General features: G+C 45.8%; 1 long non-coding RNA gene across 1 annotated transcript; it reads right to left on the bottom strand.

Annotated features, from left to right (window-relative positions):
- Positions 1-605: 605 nt before the first annotated feature.
- On the bottom strand, positions 606-13,604 carry LOC142486012 (uncharacterized). The gene is made up of 4 exons (XR_012798760.1): positions 13,506-13,604; positions 2,753-2,873; positions 1,417-1,556; positions 606-692 (listed from the first exon to the last, which is right to left on the bottom strand). It is a non-coding gene; the product is annotated as an uncharacterized LOC142486012 (long non-coding RNA).
- Between the last annotated feature and the right edge of the window lie 6,319 nt (positions 13,605-19,923).

Genomic DNA, 19,923 nt, shown 5'->3' with positions numbered 1-19,923 from the left:
GCGCCCCCTAGTGACGTCAGACGTCTAGGTCTAAATCCCTGGCAATACAGCATAGAGCTGTCTTGGAGGACTGCAGCCACAGCCACACCTCTCCCCAGACTGAACACTCCCCCATGCGGATGTCAGCGTGATCCGGCAGTCAGGGGGGGGTAAGGGGGGGCGGGCATGCACCAATCAAGACTGTACTCACAGGGCTGGACAAAGATGTATCCGTCGCCATGGGATCAGTGTCAGAGCAGGAAGGAGTGAGACACTCCTATAAATCACCCTGAAAGTGTAAATAAACCACACACCAAAATATTAATAAAGCATATGTGCACAAAACTAATACAGCAATATACTATTAAAAACATGTGACTGTATACTGCTGATGACATCAGTATAATCCTGCAAAGTTACAGTGAAATGCCACATAAGAATATGCAGTACATCAGTATTTAGACTATACTAGTGTGTATACCTAGGTCAGAAATGGGTACACACAACCAGGGGGGGGGGGGGAGGGGACGGGAGGATGGGGAAGGGGGAGGGAGGGAGGGGAAGGGGGAGGCAGGGAGGAGAAGGGAGAGGGAGGGAGGGGAAGGGGGAGGGAGGGAGGGAGGGGGAAAAAAGAAGGGAAAAAAACACACAAAAAGGATAATCTTCCCAATTGGTAAGTGCAGAGTCCATGGATGGTGCAAGATCAAATATGCCTGTAGAAAGACAAAAAATTACCTTCTATTAAGGAAGCATTTTAAATTCTGTTGCTCATTAAGACCCATACCGTTGCTGGTATTTAAAGCATGTATCCAGTATGCTTCAAGTCTCAATAAGAAAGTCTCCCTATCTGGAGTGCCTTGTCTAGGTGCTACTGTCTCAATACCCATGATGCGTAAAGAGGCAACATTATGATTGTGTTCCACACAGTGTTGCACAAGAATAGAGGGATCCGTACCTTTTCGAATTATACTTTTATGTTCAATGAACCTTGTTTTTAACATTCTTATGGTCTTACCCACATAAAGAAGACCACATGGACACTTTATTACGTACACTACATATTCAGATCTACATGTGATTCTATTTTTGATTTATTTTTATGATCCTCCCGCTTTGGGGGTGACTGAATTGACTACCGGTAGTCAGACTGTTACAGACCGAGCAGCTCATGCATCTAAAGTTACCCGGTCTGCCACCCCCCAGAAAATGAGGAGTTCTGTAGTTACCCTCATTATCTGCATGTATCAGGCTATCCGCCAGATTTCTCCCTCTTTTGAATGCCACCATTGGTGGTACACAGCAACTTTCAGATAATATATCATCATTTTGCAGAATATGCCAGTGTTTAAGAATGGTAGATTTAATAAAACCACCAGCTTGACTGTATATAGTGGTAAATACAAGCCCGTCCTCCTTCTTATTTTTGGTAGCACTTACCTCTTTATCCAGTGCCCGGTCTAACACAGCAGGAGGATATACGCAGGAAGATATCCCCTAGCCAGGAATCTACCACGTAGTTCTCCAATAGCTGGTTCAATATGATCCTTCCTGCTCGTGATTTTGCAGACCTGGACTTTCTGTGAAAAAGGTAATGCATCAATAAGAGAAGGAGGATGATGGCTATCTGCCCTTAAAATTGCATTTCTGTCTGTATCCTTTCTAAAAAGATCAGTATGTAACTCCCCATTAGTCTGTGTAATGAGGACATCTAAAAAAGAGAGTTGCTGTGTACTCCATGTATTAGTGAGGAGGACCGGTGAATGGAGACCATTAAGATACTCAAAAAAAGATAACAGCTGATCCTCCGTACCTGTCCATATGAAAAACATCATCAATATATCTGTAATAGCTTTTTATATGCACTAAAAAGTCTGATTTGTAGATGTACTGCTCTTCGAAATGTGTCATGTATATGTTGGCGTAAGCAGGGGGCATATTACTGCCCATTGCTCTCCCCTTAATCTGCAGGAAGAAATCACTCTCAAATCTAAAATAATTTTATAGAGAATGAAATGTAAAATGAGCATAATGTATTCAATTGGAACAGTGTCACTATAATGGCGAATGAGGGTGGCCTTGATTATCTCAAGACCTTCAACATGGGGGATTATTGTATAAAGGCTAGACACATCTAAACTAACCAGAATATGATTAGTCCCATCACCAGGTGAGTTTTTTAATTTGTCAAGGAAATCAAACGTGTCTTTGATGTGTGAGTTGGCTGTCTGTGCTATAGGTTGTAGAAATGTGTCTACAAATTTTGCAAGAGGTTGATTTAATGAATTAATAGCAGCTATAATAGGCCGCCCCGGGGGATTGTTTAAATTCTTGTGTATTTTGGGCAAGGTATAGAAAATAGGGCATTTAGGATGCAACATAGTTAGAAACTCAGATTCAGGCTCTGTTATCCACCGGTTATTAACCCCCATTTGGATAATTTCCTTAATTTCTCTCGCATAGTTAAAGGTAGGGTCCCTATCCAATTTAATGTAGCAGTTAATGTCACTCAGTTGTCTGATGGTTTCAGCCTTATAATCTGAGTAATTCTGCACTACTAGGGCACCCCCCTTGTCCGCACGCTTAATAATAATCTCATTATTATTAGTCAACATTTTTAATGCTTCCTTTTCCTGAACAGACATATTGTATGTAGCCCTATGTTTGTTTTTTTTGTACCTTGCAATGTCCCCCTTAACCAGTCGTATATATGTGCTGACTGATTGATTTTTAAATGGCGGGACAAAAGTGGATTTGAGCTTACACATTTTGGTACCTTGATAAGAAGCCGAATTATCTGTCCCTTGCTGGTCAGTGGCCAAATTAACTGTCCCTTGTTGTTCATAGGAGGATTACCTGTCCCTGGTTGGATATTGGAATGCACCGATTCTGTAGACCTGTTAGAAAAAAATGATTTAAGGTTTAATACACGTTCGAATTTAAATAGGTCAACCTCCAAATCAAAATCATTAAACAATGTAGTAGGTACATATGAGGGCCCCCTAGCTAAGACAGACATTTCACATTGATTAAGAGTGTAATAAGACAGATTAACAACCAAGGTGTCCATACTCATTTCTGCTCCGTTGTACGTAGGGGATAGGGTGATCTTCTCTTGCCCCTGGCCCCCGCGTCTAATTTTCCTTTTCCTTTCTCCTTGTCCTTGGATTGGCCTAAAAAAGGGGCCGGACTTTGGCCTCTCTGACGTTCTGTTGAGGAATGGGCTTCAGAGTCACTGGTGTGGACTTCTTGGACTCCCTGGGGTGCTCTCCCTCTTTGGTTCTTGCGTTGTTTGGGGTCTTGCTTCAGCCACGGGTATACTCTTCCATCTTTATAGTCATTAACAACTTTTTTGAATTTCAACTTCTTAAAGTGAATAAGATCACTTTTAATTTTTTTCCAGCTTGGTCTTAAGACTATCCAATGATTGTACAACGTCCGTACCAGGGTTAGACTGTTCAATGAGGATTTCCACTTTGAGTATATCCTTCCTTGTGTGGCTAAGTTGTTCCCCCACCTCCTCAATAACCAAAATATTCAAGTCCAAAGAGGCCCTATTAAAGATGCAGTTCAGTCTTTTTTTTTTTTTTTTTTTTACTTCAATAGTTTCATGTGTGCAATCTCTAATTACCTTCTGTCTCTCAGTGGAAGCTCATGAATATTCATGAGCACTCCTGCATTGACATGTGCTAGAGGGAGGGCAGGGCTGACAAAGGGGTGTGCCAGGGCTTGTGACAGGACATGAAGGGGCAGTGCCTTAGCAAATGGCTGTTAAAATAGAATACAAGAAAATTGGTCTTTCAAAGTTGTTTTTTTTAAAAACAGAAAATGCTAAAAGTATTTTTTCTTACTACAGAACTGATTTATTAAAAAAAACACACATGCAGGATATTGACTGAACTGCAGCTTTAAAGCATTGTCCTGCATACAGATCAGAGGCGAAGAATGGATATGGATACCCAATGTGAAGCTGGAAATAAGACCGAGAACAATACCGAAAAGACCGTTTCGAGTGATGAAATAGCCGTCACTGTGTAACTCTTCCAATTACCTGCAACTTCATGCAGAGAAATAGCAACGCTTGTTTTTAACGTGTTAGCGCCAAGGGGGAATTCAACTGCTGAGAGGTTATGGGAGTTACTCACCCAAACTCAGCGACGCTTCTGTGTCTCTGTGATAACTCCCCCAGGACATGCCTGGAAACCAGAGGTAACTCAATGTATTTTTGATAAATAGAAACTTGACCTCGGAGACTGTGAGACCCCCTCTCCTTCCCCCCCTTCCCTTGGCTTCCCAAACCCCACCATAACCAATACATAAATAACCACAAACACGAGGTCTGGCGGCCGCTGCTTTTTAGTAAAACTTCAATTAACCTAATTAGTGCCAACCCCCTGCCAGAGTGCTCGCTCATTGGGTAAAGGCCAAAGGTACCCGATCCAATGGCCCGTAACTCCCCCCTAGCCGGGCCCCGCCTGTCTGGCGAGAATGGGCCCAGGAACGAACGTGTAAATGAGCCGCGCCCACTCGCCACTCCCAGCCACCTTTTATTTTATTTCTGTTATTCATTTTCATTGTTTATTTATTCTTTTTTTTCTTTTAAACACGTACAACCAACATATTTCCCAGTATTCACAATAAAGGGCAGGGTGGGCGGGACTCCCATGGCAGGGCGTAGACTGACCCCGCGCCTCTGTCTAATTCTAACCTCCCTGGCCCTTCCCCCGGCTGTGTCAGGTCACTGCCAGGGGGGGGGGGGGGGAGGCCAGGGGTGACGTAGTCCACACTCACAGGTAAGGGAGAGCCTAGTCCCTCTGGTCATAGCGCCCGGTCACCGAGGGCTCAAGGCTACTTTTCTGGGTTATTTTGAAACGAGCTACACTGGGGAATATTTAGGGGTCTCACCAAACAAAGAAAGAACATTTAGGGGTCTCTCCAGACACAGAGAACCCCACACACTTAGATCTGAGGTTTGTGCCCCTATTAGGCCTGGGCCTATTAGTAAGTTCAAGCTCGCTGAGGTGGGCTGAGCCGCGCTGAGCAGATGCACAAACCCCCTGCATCTGTCATCAGCGCGGCTATAGTTTCCCCCTCCGCATGCGTGCTCATGCGTGCAGAGGCTCAGAAACTTTGCCGAGACAGGCAAGTTTCAAATTTGCCGCTCGGGGAAGCGAAGAAGCGGTCACGTGACCGCTCCCATCCAATGGGAGCGGGGACTAGCCCCGCTTCCCGCTCCGCCTCCTGACACGCCTCCGCTCTGCCACTGCTCCGCCTCCACCCTGCCCCCAGAGCGCGCTCACTGCCTCGCCTGCAAGGACAGAAAAAAACACCATTTTCAGCAGGCGAGGCAGAGCAGGAGCGCGGCTCAGCGCGGCTGAACCCTCTATGTCCCAGGCCTTACATGGGGGGTGGAGGGGGAGAGAAATACATAGAAACAAAAATAAGGAGGGACAGAGATAAATAAAAGAGATAAGATTAAAGGGGGAGAGAGAGAGACTGACAGGAGAGGGAAAAGAAAGGCGGAGAGTAGGGAGACTTCTCACCCAAGGTGATGAAACAACTCTGACACATGGACACCTTCTCTGGGAAACCTTCCACTACCCATGTGACATTACACCTCCACCGTAGGGGGTCCTGCGTCTGAGGAGTGTGTGTAAAGGATCCTGGGGAGGGACGTATAACGGAGTTCTAGGGAGGGGTATATAATGGGTACTGGGCCTGGTGAGGTGGGTATAACGGGTACTGGGCCTGGGGAGGGGCGTATAACAGGGTACTGGGCCTGGGGAGGGGTGTATAACAGGGTACTGGGCCTGGGGAGGGGAATATAACAGGGTACTGGGCCTGGGGAGGGGTGTATAACAGGGTACTGGGCCTGGGGAGGGGTGTATAACAGGGTACTGGGCCTGGGGAGGGGAATATAACAGGGTACTGGGCCTGGGGAGGGGTGTATAACAGGGTACTGGGCCTGGGGAGGGGTGTATAACAGGGTACTGGGCCTGGGGAGGGGTGTATAACAGGGTACTGGGCCTGGGGAGGGGTGTATAACAGGGTACTGGGCCTGGGGAGGGGTGTATAACAGGGTACTGGGCCTGGAGAGGGGTGTATAACAGGGTACTGGGCCTTGGGAGGGGTGTATAACAGGGAATTGGGCCTGGGGAGGGGTGTATAACTGGGTACTGGGGAGGTGGGTATAACGGGTATTTGCCCCGTGGAGGGCGGTATAACGTGGTATTGGGGAGGGGGTATAGGTGGCACAGGAGCTCTTGCGATACAGAGTATCACTGTCCCTGGTTACAAACACTTCATGTCTCCTGCAGGTCAGGACACGCACGAAGGTGGAGCCCTTCGTGCCACCAGACGACGAGGCGGGCTACGAGGCGGACGATGAGGCATACGACAAAGCGGGCGTCAAGTGGTGCGAAGAGGTGGGCTACAAGGCGGCCGATGAGGCAGACGACGAAGCGGATGTCAAGTCTGGCGACGAGGTGGGCCATGGCGAAGGAGAATACGAGAGGTGTGGACGGATCTGCTGCTTCACCTTTTTTAGGCGGAGAAGAAGCCAGGAGCAGGTAGCAGAGGAGCCAGGGCGTAAATACAGGGGTATTCTAGGGGCCCTGAGAAGTTGGTTTGACCGCAGGACCGCAGATAAGTAAATAATAAATAAATAAATAAAATAATAAGAGGAAAAAATAATAATGATTATTAATGCGCCCCTAGGAGCTCTGCGCGCTAGGCGACCGCCTAATGGACGGTCGGCCCTGCGAGGTATGCAGGAGGAAAAGGGGTGAATGGGATAGATATGCAGGGGGATGGGGGAGCAGGTGAGTTGTACACAGGGGCACCAGGGCCCCATCACCCGCATCTCTATATACTGAGTGTGCCCCTGTGTATAACAACGCTGATCTGTGCTGCTCCATCTGATCTCACTGCGCAGTGATCCAGGGACCACCCGATCGCCATTTAGTGGGGTCAGGAAGGAATTTTTTCCCCCATTGCACAGCAGGGGTTATGTTTCGCCTTCCTCTGGATCACAGCAACAAACTGCCCTTTGTGCATGAATTATCAGTGAGATCTTTATACACCCTGCATTGGTCTTCACCCCTTCGCTGCCGGAGGGGCCTGCAGTGCATTGCTCTGCGTGTTACTATATCGCTCTGCAATGTGCTGCAGGCCCCTCCCAGCAAAGAGATTAATTATTTAAATAAAATACTCTCTTTAATCAAACCTATGTGTAGTGTCTTTTCTATCCATTGTATCTATTGCTAACAGCTCAGTGATTCTTCCCCAGGACGCTGCACTAGGGTCACGCTGCCAAGCCCGGGTGTGAGGGAGATTTATAGGGTCACATATACACTTCTGCCAAAACACAAGTGCAAGATCTGTCATATCTTTTATTACACAAAACGGTATCTAAAAAGGTAAAAATAACATACATGGGATTCTGCTACAAATATCTCTTTAATTACAAACCAATTTGCAAATCATTCAGATTAGAGTCAAGCGAAAGAAAGGGTTAAGTATCTCATGTACAGTATATGCAGTGTACTGTAGGCTGTTCTGCAGCATTACATGCAGGGAGCAAAGGTTAGGAGATATAAGTAATGCTGATCTCAGAGCTGACCGGCTGACCTGCTCTACCGGCTGACCTACTCTACTGGCTGACCAGCTGACCAGCTGACCTGCTCTACTGGCTGACCGGCTGATCTGCTCGACCGGCTGACCTGCTCTACTGGCTGACCGGCTGACCTGCTCTACTGGCTGACTGGCTTCCCTTCTTTCAGCTAAATGAACTGTATTGTGGCCCCTGTATCTCCCAATTAAAGCTGCAGTTCAGGCAATATCCTGCATGTGTGGGTTTTTTTTTAATAAATCAGATCTGTAGTAAGAAAAAATACTTTTAGCATTTTAAAAAAAACAACTTTGAAAGATCAATTTTCTTTTATTCTATTTTAACAGCCATTTGCTAAGGCACTGCCCCTTCATGTCCTGTCACAAGCCCTGGCACACCCCTTTGTCAGCCCTGCTCTCCCTCTAGCACATATCAGTGCAGGACTGCTCATGAATATTCATGAGCTTCCACTGAGTGACAGAAGCAGAAGAAAAACAGATCCCTTCACTAATTATGTCACCAAATTTCGCCTATCAATACATGGAGAACGAATTGACCTGCAGCTATACAGTTCTTTAGGTAATTAGAGATTGCCCACATGAAACTATTGAAGTAAAAAAATAAATAAAATTTAAAAAAAAGACTGAACTGCAGCTTTAAACGTTTTATTGGCGTATTCTTGTTTGACTCGTTCTATACAGACATTTTCTATATATTCATTGTGGGATTTGATAACATCTGTAAAATCTCTCAGAATATCACATTCTGCACGTTTGTGCTGAAGATTTTTCCATTCTCAATTTACTTAATATTAGTTTTTGGCTTCAATTATTTATATCGAGTCCAAAATACCTTTATACAGAATGCTGTTCCCTTTAGCCCACAAATGGTGCTTCATTAAAGCCCATGGGTGGCACTTGATGCATTCTCAAACTTTTAGGCAACATCCCTAATTTCCAAAAGTGGGATTAAATCTGTGCATATTTAAATGGTTAATTTTTCCATTTTTCCATTGTGACAAAATATAAATTTTCTTACTCAGACTCCTTAATCCCTCCCCAAATATATCCGTTTCACATAACAGTGTGTGCGCTTCTCCTTCCGCCTAACTGGCACGTCGTCCTTACGGGCGCCCCTCCGTGTAACTCCACGCTGTCCTCCAGTGGTAAAAGAAATAAGATACATTTACTATACTCGTCTGGCAGCTGCTCCCGTATAAGGTGGGTAACTCTGTATTAGGGGTCTTGGTAGACTATATTTTATACTTATATCGGATAGATGAGGAATTAATATTCCTAACGGGTTATTGTGAGAGGCCTTAGATCTTATCCTATATGCACGCAGCCCTCGCCTCTCTGACCTTCAACACATACTTCAATCTGATTTTTTGAGACTTGAAACTGGATTTCCCAAAACAAACTGATTTTAAACACTGACAAGACTGTAACAATGGTATTTGGGACCAGAGCTAAATTGCTAAAGCTGCCAATGACAGAGCTTCAGATAAAAACCAGCTCTAAAACCATCCTAGCCCCTGTTACTTGTTTGAAATATCTGGGCATTCAACTCCCATTTAACATTTGGGTTGCACATTGATACCCTGACATCCAAATCCTATGCCAAACTAGGTGTACTTTAAAAGAACAAATCCTCCCTAAGGCCCTCATGCAATAAGCAGCGATAAGCCACTTATCACCAGCTTATCGCCAAAAAAGCCACACTGATACACACACACACACACACACACACAGATACAGACACACTGATACACACACACACACACACTGATACACACACACACACACACACACACATAGATTCACACACACACACACACACTGATACACACACACACACACACTGATACACACACTGATACACACACACACCCACACACAGATACACACACAGATACACACGCACACAGATACACACGCACACAGATACACACACACAGATACACAAACACACAGAGATACACATACACACACACACACACACACAAATACACACACACACACACACACACACACTGATACACATACACACACACACACTGATACACATACACACACACAGATACAGACACACTGATACACACACACACACACACACACACACACACTAATACACCCACACACACACACACTGATTCACACACACACACACACACACACACACACACACACACACACACACACACACACACACACACCCACTGATACACACACACACACACACACACACACACCCACCCACTGATACACACACACACACACACACACACACACACACTGATACACACACACACACTGATACACACACACACACACAAACACTGATACACACACACACACACACACACACACACACCCACCCACTGATACACACACACACACACACACACACACACACTGATACACACACACACACTGATACACACACACACACACAAACACTGATACACACACACACACACAGAGATACACCCAGCCTCCCCCTGCACCGCCTGCGACCGCGCAGCAACCACTGCCCGCCCCCGAGCCCATCTCCCACACCAAGGGGACGGGGGGAAGTGAGCACCGGGGGGCAAAGCTGTGAGCGCCGGGGGACAAAGCTGTGAGCGCCGGGGGGGCAAAGGTGGGAGCGCCGGGGGGGCAAAGCTGTGAGAGCCGGGGGGACAAAGCTGTGAGCGCCAGGGGGGCAAAGGTGGGAGCGCCGGGGGGGCAAAGCTGTGAGCGCCGGGGGGGGGGCAAAGGTGGGAGCGCCGGGGGGCAAAGATGGGAGTGCCGATGGGGCAAAGGTGGGAGCGCTGGGGGGCAAAGGTGGGAGCGCTGGGGGGCAAAGGTGGGAGCGCCGGGGGGCAAAGGTGGGAGCGCCGATGGGGCAATGATGGGAGCGCTGGGGGGGCAATGGTGGGAGCGCCAGAGGGGCAAAGGTACAAGGTGGTACAAAGGTAGGCGCACCCCCGCTACCACCTCCTATTACCCCCCCTGGCTGGGACCCGGGACAGAAAGGGGACACTCACCGCGAACAGAGGAGCTGGGAGCGGGAATACACGTGTGCTCTGCACAAAGCGGAAGTCCCGCCCCCGGCTTCCTCTGACCTGCCTGCAACCAATCCCCTGCGGGCCGGCCGGCATTGTAAGTCCCGCCCCTGGTATCATCATTCATCCAATCCCATGCGGGCCGGCCGGCATTCTAAGTCCCGCCCCCAGCATTCTCCTTCATTCAGTCTCCCCGGCAGCATCCACACACACACATAGAAAATACTTACCGGCCGCCGCATTCTCCTCACCGCCGCTGCCCCGCAATACCGGGACCAGGGACAAAAACCGGGACATAACCGGGACGGAGCTAAAATCGGGACAGGGCAGAAAAAAACGCCGCTGCCCCGCAAAACCGGGACGAATGGTCACCCTACTTACAGACTATTCACTTGAGTGGACCATAAAGTGTCTTATAGAGGGAACTCTAAGGTGTCTTAAGATGCATTAAGATATATTATGTATGTAAATATTTATTTATATAGCGCTTTATAAGAGAGGCAATACAGTACAGAAAATTATAGTACAATAAGTGCAACAAACAAAATCAGACAATAGGAAAGGAAATCCCTGGCCTGCAGAGCTTACAGTCTTAATGCTAGATCCATGGAACTCTGCTGTGTTTACGCTAATAAGGGGACATTCCTGAAATTGGTACCTGACCCTGTGTGGTAGGCAGAGACACAGGGGCAGTGCCTGCCAATATCATAAAGAGCAGTGCACTTCCTATTTAGTAGAAGTGTGTGTCAGAGTTAAGAGTTCAGTCCAGAGTTAGAGTCTGCTGAGTCTGTCACCTGGCTGGCCCAGGGTGACAGAAAGAGCCTATATCAATTGGCCGTTGGAGAAGGGGAGCCATCAGCCTCTGAGTAGAGCTGATGCAACCTTAGTTAGGGAGGTGGACCAATTCCTCTCACCCTGTTTAGGGGGCGAGTGAAGAGCTAGCCCCACCCTGGGTGCCCTTGACCTGGGGTGGTGGCAGGGACACAGAGACCATGCTGAGGGAGAGCAGTCCTGTGTGGAGGAAGACACCCTGTACCTGATTGACAGTCTTGTTGCTGCTATTCTGCTGCTGTGAATAAAGAGCTGCGGCTGCTTTTAAAGATATACAGTGTGAGACTGGAATCTCTCATCCCCGAGGGGGGGGGGGGGACTCTCTGGAAGGATTCCACCCGTATTCCTGGGGCTCAGAGATGGAGGCGCTGCACCATTACATACATAGTTACATAGTTACATAGTAGATGAGGTTGAAAAAAGACGTACGTCCATCAAGTTCAACCTATGCTAAATTCAGACAACAGATACTTTATATCAATATCTATACTTACTTATTGATCCAGAGGAAGGCAAACATAAAACCCCATTAAGGGGAAAAATTAATTCCTTCCTGACTCAAAGAACTGGCAATCGGATTAATCCCTGGATCAACATCCTTCCCATATATACTTATTTGGTATATCCCTGTATACCTTTCCCATCTAAAAAGATGTCCAACCTTTTTTTGAACAAATCTATTGTATCTGCCATCACAGTCTCCATGGGTAATGAATTCCACATTTTAACTGCCCTTACTGTAAAGAAACCTTTCCTTTGTTGCTGGTGAAATTTCCTTTCCTCCAACCTTAAGGGATGGCCCGAGTCCTTTGTACTGCCCGTGGGATGAATAGTTCTTTTGAAAGCTCCTTGTACTGTATTGTCCCTGAATATATTTGTATATAGTTATCATATCCCCTCTTAGACGCCTCTTTTCTAATGTAAATAAATCCAATATAGCTTGCCTCTCCTCATAAGTTAGAATGTCCATCCCCTTTATTAATTTGGTGGCTCTTCTCTGCACTCTCTCTAGTTCCATAATGTCTTTTCTTAGGATTGGTGCCCAAAATTGTACTCCATATTCAAGGTGTGGTCTTACTAATGCTTTGTAAAGGGGCATAATTATGTCTACTTCCCTTCCATCCATTGCCCGTTTGATGCAAGATAAGATCTTGTTTGCCTTTGCAGCTACTGCATGACATTGGGCACTATTGCTAAGCCTGCTGTCTACAAGCACTCCTAAATCCTTCTCCATCAAGGATTCCCCCAATATATCTCCATTTAATTTGTAAGTCGCCTTTTTATTCTTGCATCCCAAATGCATAACCTTACATTTATCTGTATTAAACCTCATTTGCCATTTACCTGCCCACGTTTCCAGTCTCTCCAAATCCTTCTGAAGAGAAATTTCATCCTGCTCTGATGAGACGGAGGCATTCATCCCAGAAACCTGATCCTGTCATCCCCCATACCATCGCGGGAGACTCAGGCCCCCCTGTTGCCAGCAGGTATGCACCACACTCAGACACGTAGCCAGACCCTAGTACAGAGGAGGGGGGCCCGATCTGCGATTGGCCCAGGGAAGTGGGGCTACATTGGGAATCGATGTTATTTTTCTTCATATTAATGGGTATCCTCAAAGCTAATGATATGCCAAAATGACGTCCATTAGCAAAACTACAATTGTTTCTTCACTTTTTCTGCTTGATGAATAGGGTGACCAGATTTCGAAAATGAAAAACCGGGACACCTTAAAAAATAATTTATTAAACAAATTACATCACGTGACACCCCCCGTTGCCATGACAACAAGACACTCTGATGCCCCTGCAGTGTTAGTGTGTATAGAGGTGGGGGCTTTGCTTGGGCCCTTCAACTCTTACAGCCAGGGCATTATTGGCCAGGAATGCCCAGTTCGGAGGGGATTACTACTTCAAAATGTATTTGATCCGTAACAACATCAAAATAATCTAATACCAATAACTAACAACCACAGACAATGATAATCTAAACCATCAAAAAAAATGTCTACGGCCCTTGTTCAAGCATGTTTGCGGTACTTACCAGATAAATCAGTGCCTGCAATCCACGACTGTATCCGCCTCTCCGAGCGTCTGAAAGCAATCCAGCATTCCTGGTGTGTGGCTGAAGAGGTGAGGGACTCCCTCCTCTCAAACGGAAAAGAAGAGTAAAAAATAGAGTTGGAACATACCTATCATACAGGGATGAGAGAGAGAGACAGAGAATGAGAGAGAGACAAAGAATGAGAGAGAGACAGAGAATGAGAGATAGACAGAGAATGAGAGAGAGACAGAGAATGAGAGAGAGACAGAGAATGAGAGAGAGACAGAGAGAGGGACATAGGGAGAGAGAGACACAGAGAGAGAGAGACAGACACAGAGAGAGAGAGAGAGAGAGACAAAAGTAATGTACTGTATAACCATTATACCGTACCCCCTAGTATTCGTGTAATCATTGTCCCACACCCCCTATTACTCACGCTTTGGCAATACTGAAATGTTCTTTTGACAGAGACACAGAGAGAGAGACAGAGACACAGAGAGACACACAGAGAGAGACAGAGACACACAGAGAGAGACAGAGACACACAGAGAGAGACAGAGACACAGAGAGAGAGACACGGGCCTATTTAGTAAGCGTCGATAAGGCTGCGTCTATAGTATTTCAGACGGAGGGAAGGCACACACGCTGCAATACACTTGCTGAAGCCTGAGCTTTTTTATGGCTTTGTAGGGTATGCAGCGGGTGCGATTGGGGGCGTGGCAATAAATATTTGGGGGCGTGGCAATAAATATTTGGAGGCGTGGCAATAACGTTCCGGCGCAGACGTCACTTCCCTACCTCACATCCCGATCCACCGGCATTTTTTCAGATGCAGCATCTGAAGCACTGTGCAGACAAGAAGAAAAATGCACACAATGCGCACCAGAGATTAAAATATAGTAAATTATTTATTAATAAAACAAGAAATAACCGAGGGGGATCCAACCCCACCTCAGTACTTTCTTCTCGTTGCTATTGCCACACTATACGTCCTGACGCCGGAAGGGAAGTTGGTACGCGACCAAGACGAGACAACGGATTTACAGTGGAACCACAACATACCACAGATTGCCGGAGGACCACACTGCGAGGGGCGCAGCCTATCGAGTTTCCCGGTCATCGTCCAAAGTCTGGAGCTGCGGAGTGACCACCGGATTACCACGGAGCCCGAGCCTGTCTCACACAATGCTTTTACCAAACGGATGTTTGTGAGTTTGCTATTTTTATCTTCTCCACGAAATGAAATTGTTAAACCGAATTTACACTTGGAGCGGGCACTTTCTCTTCTTTTTTTTGTTTAGATATCTATCGAGGAGGTGGTTGTTTCCCTGAAGAGAGCTGCCAGGGCTCCAGAGGACGCCCGAATTGGATCCTTTTATGATTGAGTTATAACATACACTGGCGACACACTTTATTCGAGCTTGGCTAGTCCCGCGAATTCGGGTATACTCGGGTGTATTCAGGTTTCTGATCGTTTTCTGCCAGAGTGCATTACGTTCTTTTCCGGCAGGGATTTAAGCTTTTTATTCCGGCTTGCTGAAATACTGCAATGCCGTGAAAATACACATGGTGGCGCTTGCGAGCTGTTCTCTGTGAAGCCGTCCCCTATAATGAATTGTAATGCAGTATACAGTATATACTGTACAGTATATATATATATATATATATATATATATATATATATATATACAGTACTGTATAACAACAACCCCTATAAGCCCTAACATACAGTACTGTACACATACAGTACTGTACTGTATACTGTATGCATATACATAAATGATACTACTGTATGGGCGGCGAGGGCGTGATGTGTTTGCAGCAGAGAGAGATCCGCTGCTCTCTCTCTGAGCAAACATCGGCACAATAAAAATTATTTGAAATACATTTTTATTGATAGTGTACATGTGCAGGGGGTCTCCGGAGCTGAATCGCGTTGGTTTTAGGTCTGGGGACCCCATGCCCCCAGAGATACAGGCCCATTTAGGGGGTGCCGGTATCCCTCTCCGTTTAAAGGCCCCAATCACGTGATCGCGGCCTGTAAACCAAGCAGAGCAGAGGGATACCGGCACCCCCTAAAGGGGCCTGTATCTCGGGGGGCACGGGGTCCCCAGACCTGAAACCTGTGCGCTTCTGCTCTGGAGACCCTCTGCACATGTACAGTATCAATAAAACACATACAATATACAGTATAAATAAACACTCGTTCTTTACCTTAGCGGCTATGCGCTATGGTAAAGAAGCATCATTTCTGTATTGTAATAATATTGTACAGTGATCAGGGGGTTCCCTGAGCCAGAAATTAATGCTCAGGGACCCCCCCTGCTCCTGCTCAATATTATTAAAAATACAGAAAATGCTGCGTCATTACCATAGCAGATAGCCGCTAAGGCAATGAAGGGGTTAACCCACCGTGCCCGCTTTATTGTGTGTAGTGGGGATGGGTGAGGGGGGTATTTGGCCCTTGGTGTGAGTTTAGGACTTGCGGGAGGGGGGGGGGGGGGGGGGTTGCGGGCGCACTTAACCCCTTCACGACCGTAGCAGTTAATACCGCTACGGTCATGAAGGGGTTAAGCCCTCCCGCTACCCCCCCCCGCAAGCCCTCCCCAACCATCGTTCGGGCTAATACCCCATTCACCCACCCTCCCGCTACCCACAATAAAAAAATACACACACACAGCAGCCGCCAAAAAATAAATAAATCTAAATAAATAAATGACAATAAATACATTTGAAATACATTTTTATTGATAGTGTAGATGTGCAGGGGGTCTCCAGAGCTGAAGCGCACAGGTTTTAGGTCTGGGGACCCCCTGCCCCCCGAGATACAGGCCCCTTTAGGGGGTGCCGGTATCCACCTGCGTTTAAAGGCCCCGATCACGTGACCGCGGCCTGTTAAACCAAGCAGAGCAGAGGGATACCGGCACCCCCTAAAGGGGCCTGTATCTCGGGGGGCAGGGGGTTCCCAGACCTAAAACCTGTGCGCTTCAGCTCCGGAGACCCCTTGCACATCTACACTATCAATAAAAATGTATTTCAAATGTATTTATTGTCATTTATTTATTTATTTAGATTTATTTATTAATTGTGCTGCTGCTGCAAGTCCTAAACTCACACCAAGGGCCAAACACCCCCCTCACCCCCAATAAAAAAAATTCACGCACAGCAGCCCCACAATTAATAAATAAATCTAAATAAATAAATAAATACATGAAGAGAAATAAATATATACTGTACAGTATATACTGGATATATATATATACAGTATACAGTATATATAATAACAATCCCTATACAGTACATATACAGTATATACTGTGTACAGTATATATATACTGTATACATATATATACATATATATACAGTGAATATATATATATATATATATATATATATATATATATATATATATATATATATATATATATATATATATATATATATAGTATACAGTATATACAGATGATGAACCAATATACAAATACAGTACTTGTAGAATGGTTATCAAAATCATACTGTCCTACAAATAACGCTTCTCTATACAGTACAGACAATAATAATAATAATCCATTTAATAATACTAACTGATTTTACAATATAAAACATAACATTCCAATCCACACAGTACATTGCATTTACATTGTATACTGTAAATGATGCATAGCATAAAATCTATGCGCAATATACTGTACATTCTGCAAATGAATGTTAACAATATAATTGCAAGCTACTCTACCAATAAATACAAACACTTCCAAACAAACACTTTAACCAATCAAGTAAACAAAAGTCAATATATACTGTACAGTAAGTACCAACCAGAAAACACAATTTAAAACCAAAGCTAACCCTTACAATACCAAGGATTACATGTATCTAATTGTAAAAAACCTTATACATTATACACAGCATTGTTTAAAGCCCCCTCCCCCCTAATGTTTCTGTTAAACAGATTACACTGAAGGGAGAGAGATATAAAGGCCTAAAGCCCCTTCCCCCCTAATGTTTCTGTTAAGCAGATTACACTGAAGGGAGAGAGATATAAAGGCCTAAAGCCCCTTCCCCCCTAATGTTTCTGTTAAACAGATTACAATGAAGGGAGAGAGATATAAAGGCCTAAAGCCCCTTCCCCCCTAATGTTTCTGTTAAACAGATTACAATGAAGGGAGAGAGATATAAAGGCCTAAAGCCTTACACCTGCATTGGTAAACCCTCCCTGCATTGGTAAACCCTCCCTGCATTGATGTCGTGCAGTGTATGTAAATGTGGGGAGGGGGGGGGACCCAATGTGCATACTGTACTGTGAGTTCTAACAACCCTCACCCCTACCCACATACTGTACCGTTACCCCCCCCCCCCCCATCCTGGCCATGGCCCCTCCGCTTCTGCAAAACAGACACAAAAATTAAAACATACAAAGTAATGTCCCCTAACCCCTTAATCACCATAGCGGTTATTAACCGCTACAGTCATGAAGGGGTTAACCCACCCTCACCCACCACTCGGGACGCCTACTGTACATACCCTCCCACTCTAACCCCCCACCCCGTGAGGCCTAACCACCCTCAACCCTCACCCACTAACTAACCACAAGGGAGGCCTACCCACATACCGTTGGGGAACCCCCCCTCACCCCCCACCCCCAGTCCCCACAATCAAAACAATGCACAGCCCCACAATAAACAGCATTCTATTTATTAAATACATTACCCACCCCCTGTGCCCCCCCATAAATACAAGATTTATTCTTTTACATTCAGGGTCCATAACGCAGCCCCACGCTAGTCCCCGGTGGGCTGGCAGGGCACCTGGACAGACCTACAGTTGACCAGCAGCATTCCACAGGTTCTGGAGGCCTGCTGGTGGATCCTGCCAGCACCATGGCGCCCAGGTGGTCTCCTTGGGTCACCGTGAGCCACAATTGGGTCCCCACGGTAGGCCCAAGGATGTCTGGGAGCCCCGGGTCAAACCCACAGGTGTCTGCAGGGCCTCGGGTGGTTCCCATGGGGGTCTGGGGAACTCACGGGTGCTCACTACGGGTCCGCGGTGCCCCCACAGAAGTGGGACCACACATCATCATGCCCACAGACTACGGGTCGGAGGTGCCCCCACAGAAGTGGGACCACACATCGTCATGCCCGCATGTGTCACCCGTGGAACCACCAGCCTTCTACCCTTTAGGATACCCGAGGATTCCCCGCGGGTGGTCTCCAGAGGTCCCACGCAAAACCACGGAAGTAACCCTGAATGTAAAAAAAATAAACCTGGCCTATACATTCAATACATACACCCTCCCCCCAACACCTACAGTACAATAATGTGCAAAATAACTATTATCCAGATATGGATAATAGATTAATTGCCCATTATTAAAAACATTAACTAGCATATACAAATAAATAAAGTACTACTGACCTCATCAATACGAAGTGTCCGTCGCCAGCGCCTTCCTTCCTTCTCTTGCCCACACAAGGCATAGCCAAAACCAAGCCAATACATTGCAAGTACATTCAGATATCAATTAACCCCTTAAACACCTTATCGGATAATAACCGCAAAGGTAATTAAGGGGTTAAGCCACACAGGCACTATACCCACCCTTCACCCATGAATTTGTACTGTGGCTTCATCATGCAACTATATATATATACTGTACACTGGCGACACACTTTATTCGAGCTCGGCTAGTCCCACGAATTCGGGTATACCCGGGTGTATTGAGGTTTGTGACTGTTTTCTGCCCGAGTGCATTGAGGTATGTTCAAGGCAGGGATTGAAGCATTTTATTCCAGCTGGCTGCAATACTGCACAGTATATATATATATACTGCATTACAATTCATGAATTTATGCCATCTGGTAGACACGCGAAGCATTGCAGCCTATTAAATCCTAATCATTATCATTTAACAGATCAGCCGCCCGTCAGCCAGGCATGAACCCAGGCTGGGAAGGCAAACGCAACGGGGCTTGTCAGAGGTGAGGAGCGGCGCATTCCAGGTATCTGCCAGGTACATACTGGGTATTTGCTCGAATAAAGTGTGTCGGTGCAGTATATATATATATACAGAGAGACAGAGAGAAAGAGAGAGAGAGAGATATATATATATACAGTATACAGTATATATATATATATATATATATATATATATATATATATATATATATATATATATATATACACACGTTATATACACACCCATGATAAACCAATATACAGTACAAATAAATGTAGAAGGGTTATCAAAAGCACTGTCCTACAACCAAACACTTCTCCATACAGTACATACACACTAAATTAAAATCAATTTCATTTAATATTCATAACTGATCTCTCAATCTAAATCATCACTAAACCTCTGAAAAGCCATTTAAACAACTTACATTCCAATATAAATGATGCCTCAATATCTATGCAC

Source organism: Ascaphus truei, unplaced genomic scaffold, assembly GCF_040206685.1.
Source record: "Ascaphus truei isolate aAscTru1 unplaced genomic scaffold, aAscTru1.hap1 HAP1_SCAFFOLD_706, whole genome shotgun sequence".
In the NCBI taxonomy this organism is placed as follows: Eukaryota; Metazoa; Chordata; class Amphibia; order Anura; family Ascaphidae; genus Ascaphus; species Ascaphus truei.
This window is presented reverse-complemented; position numbering and strand designations above follow the sequence as displayed.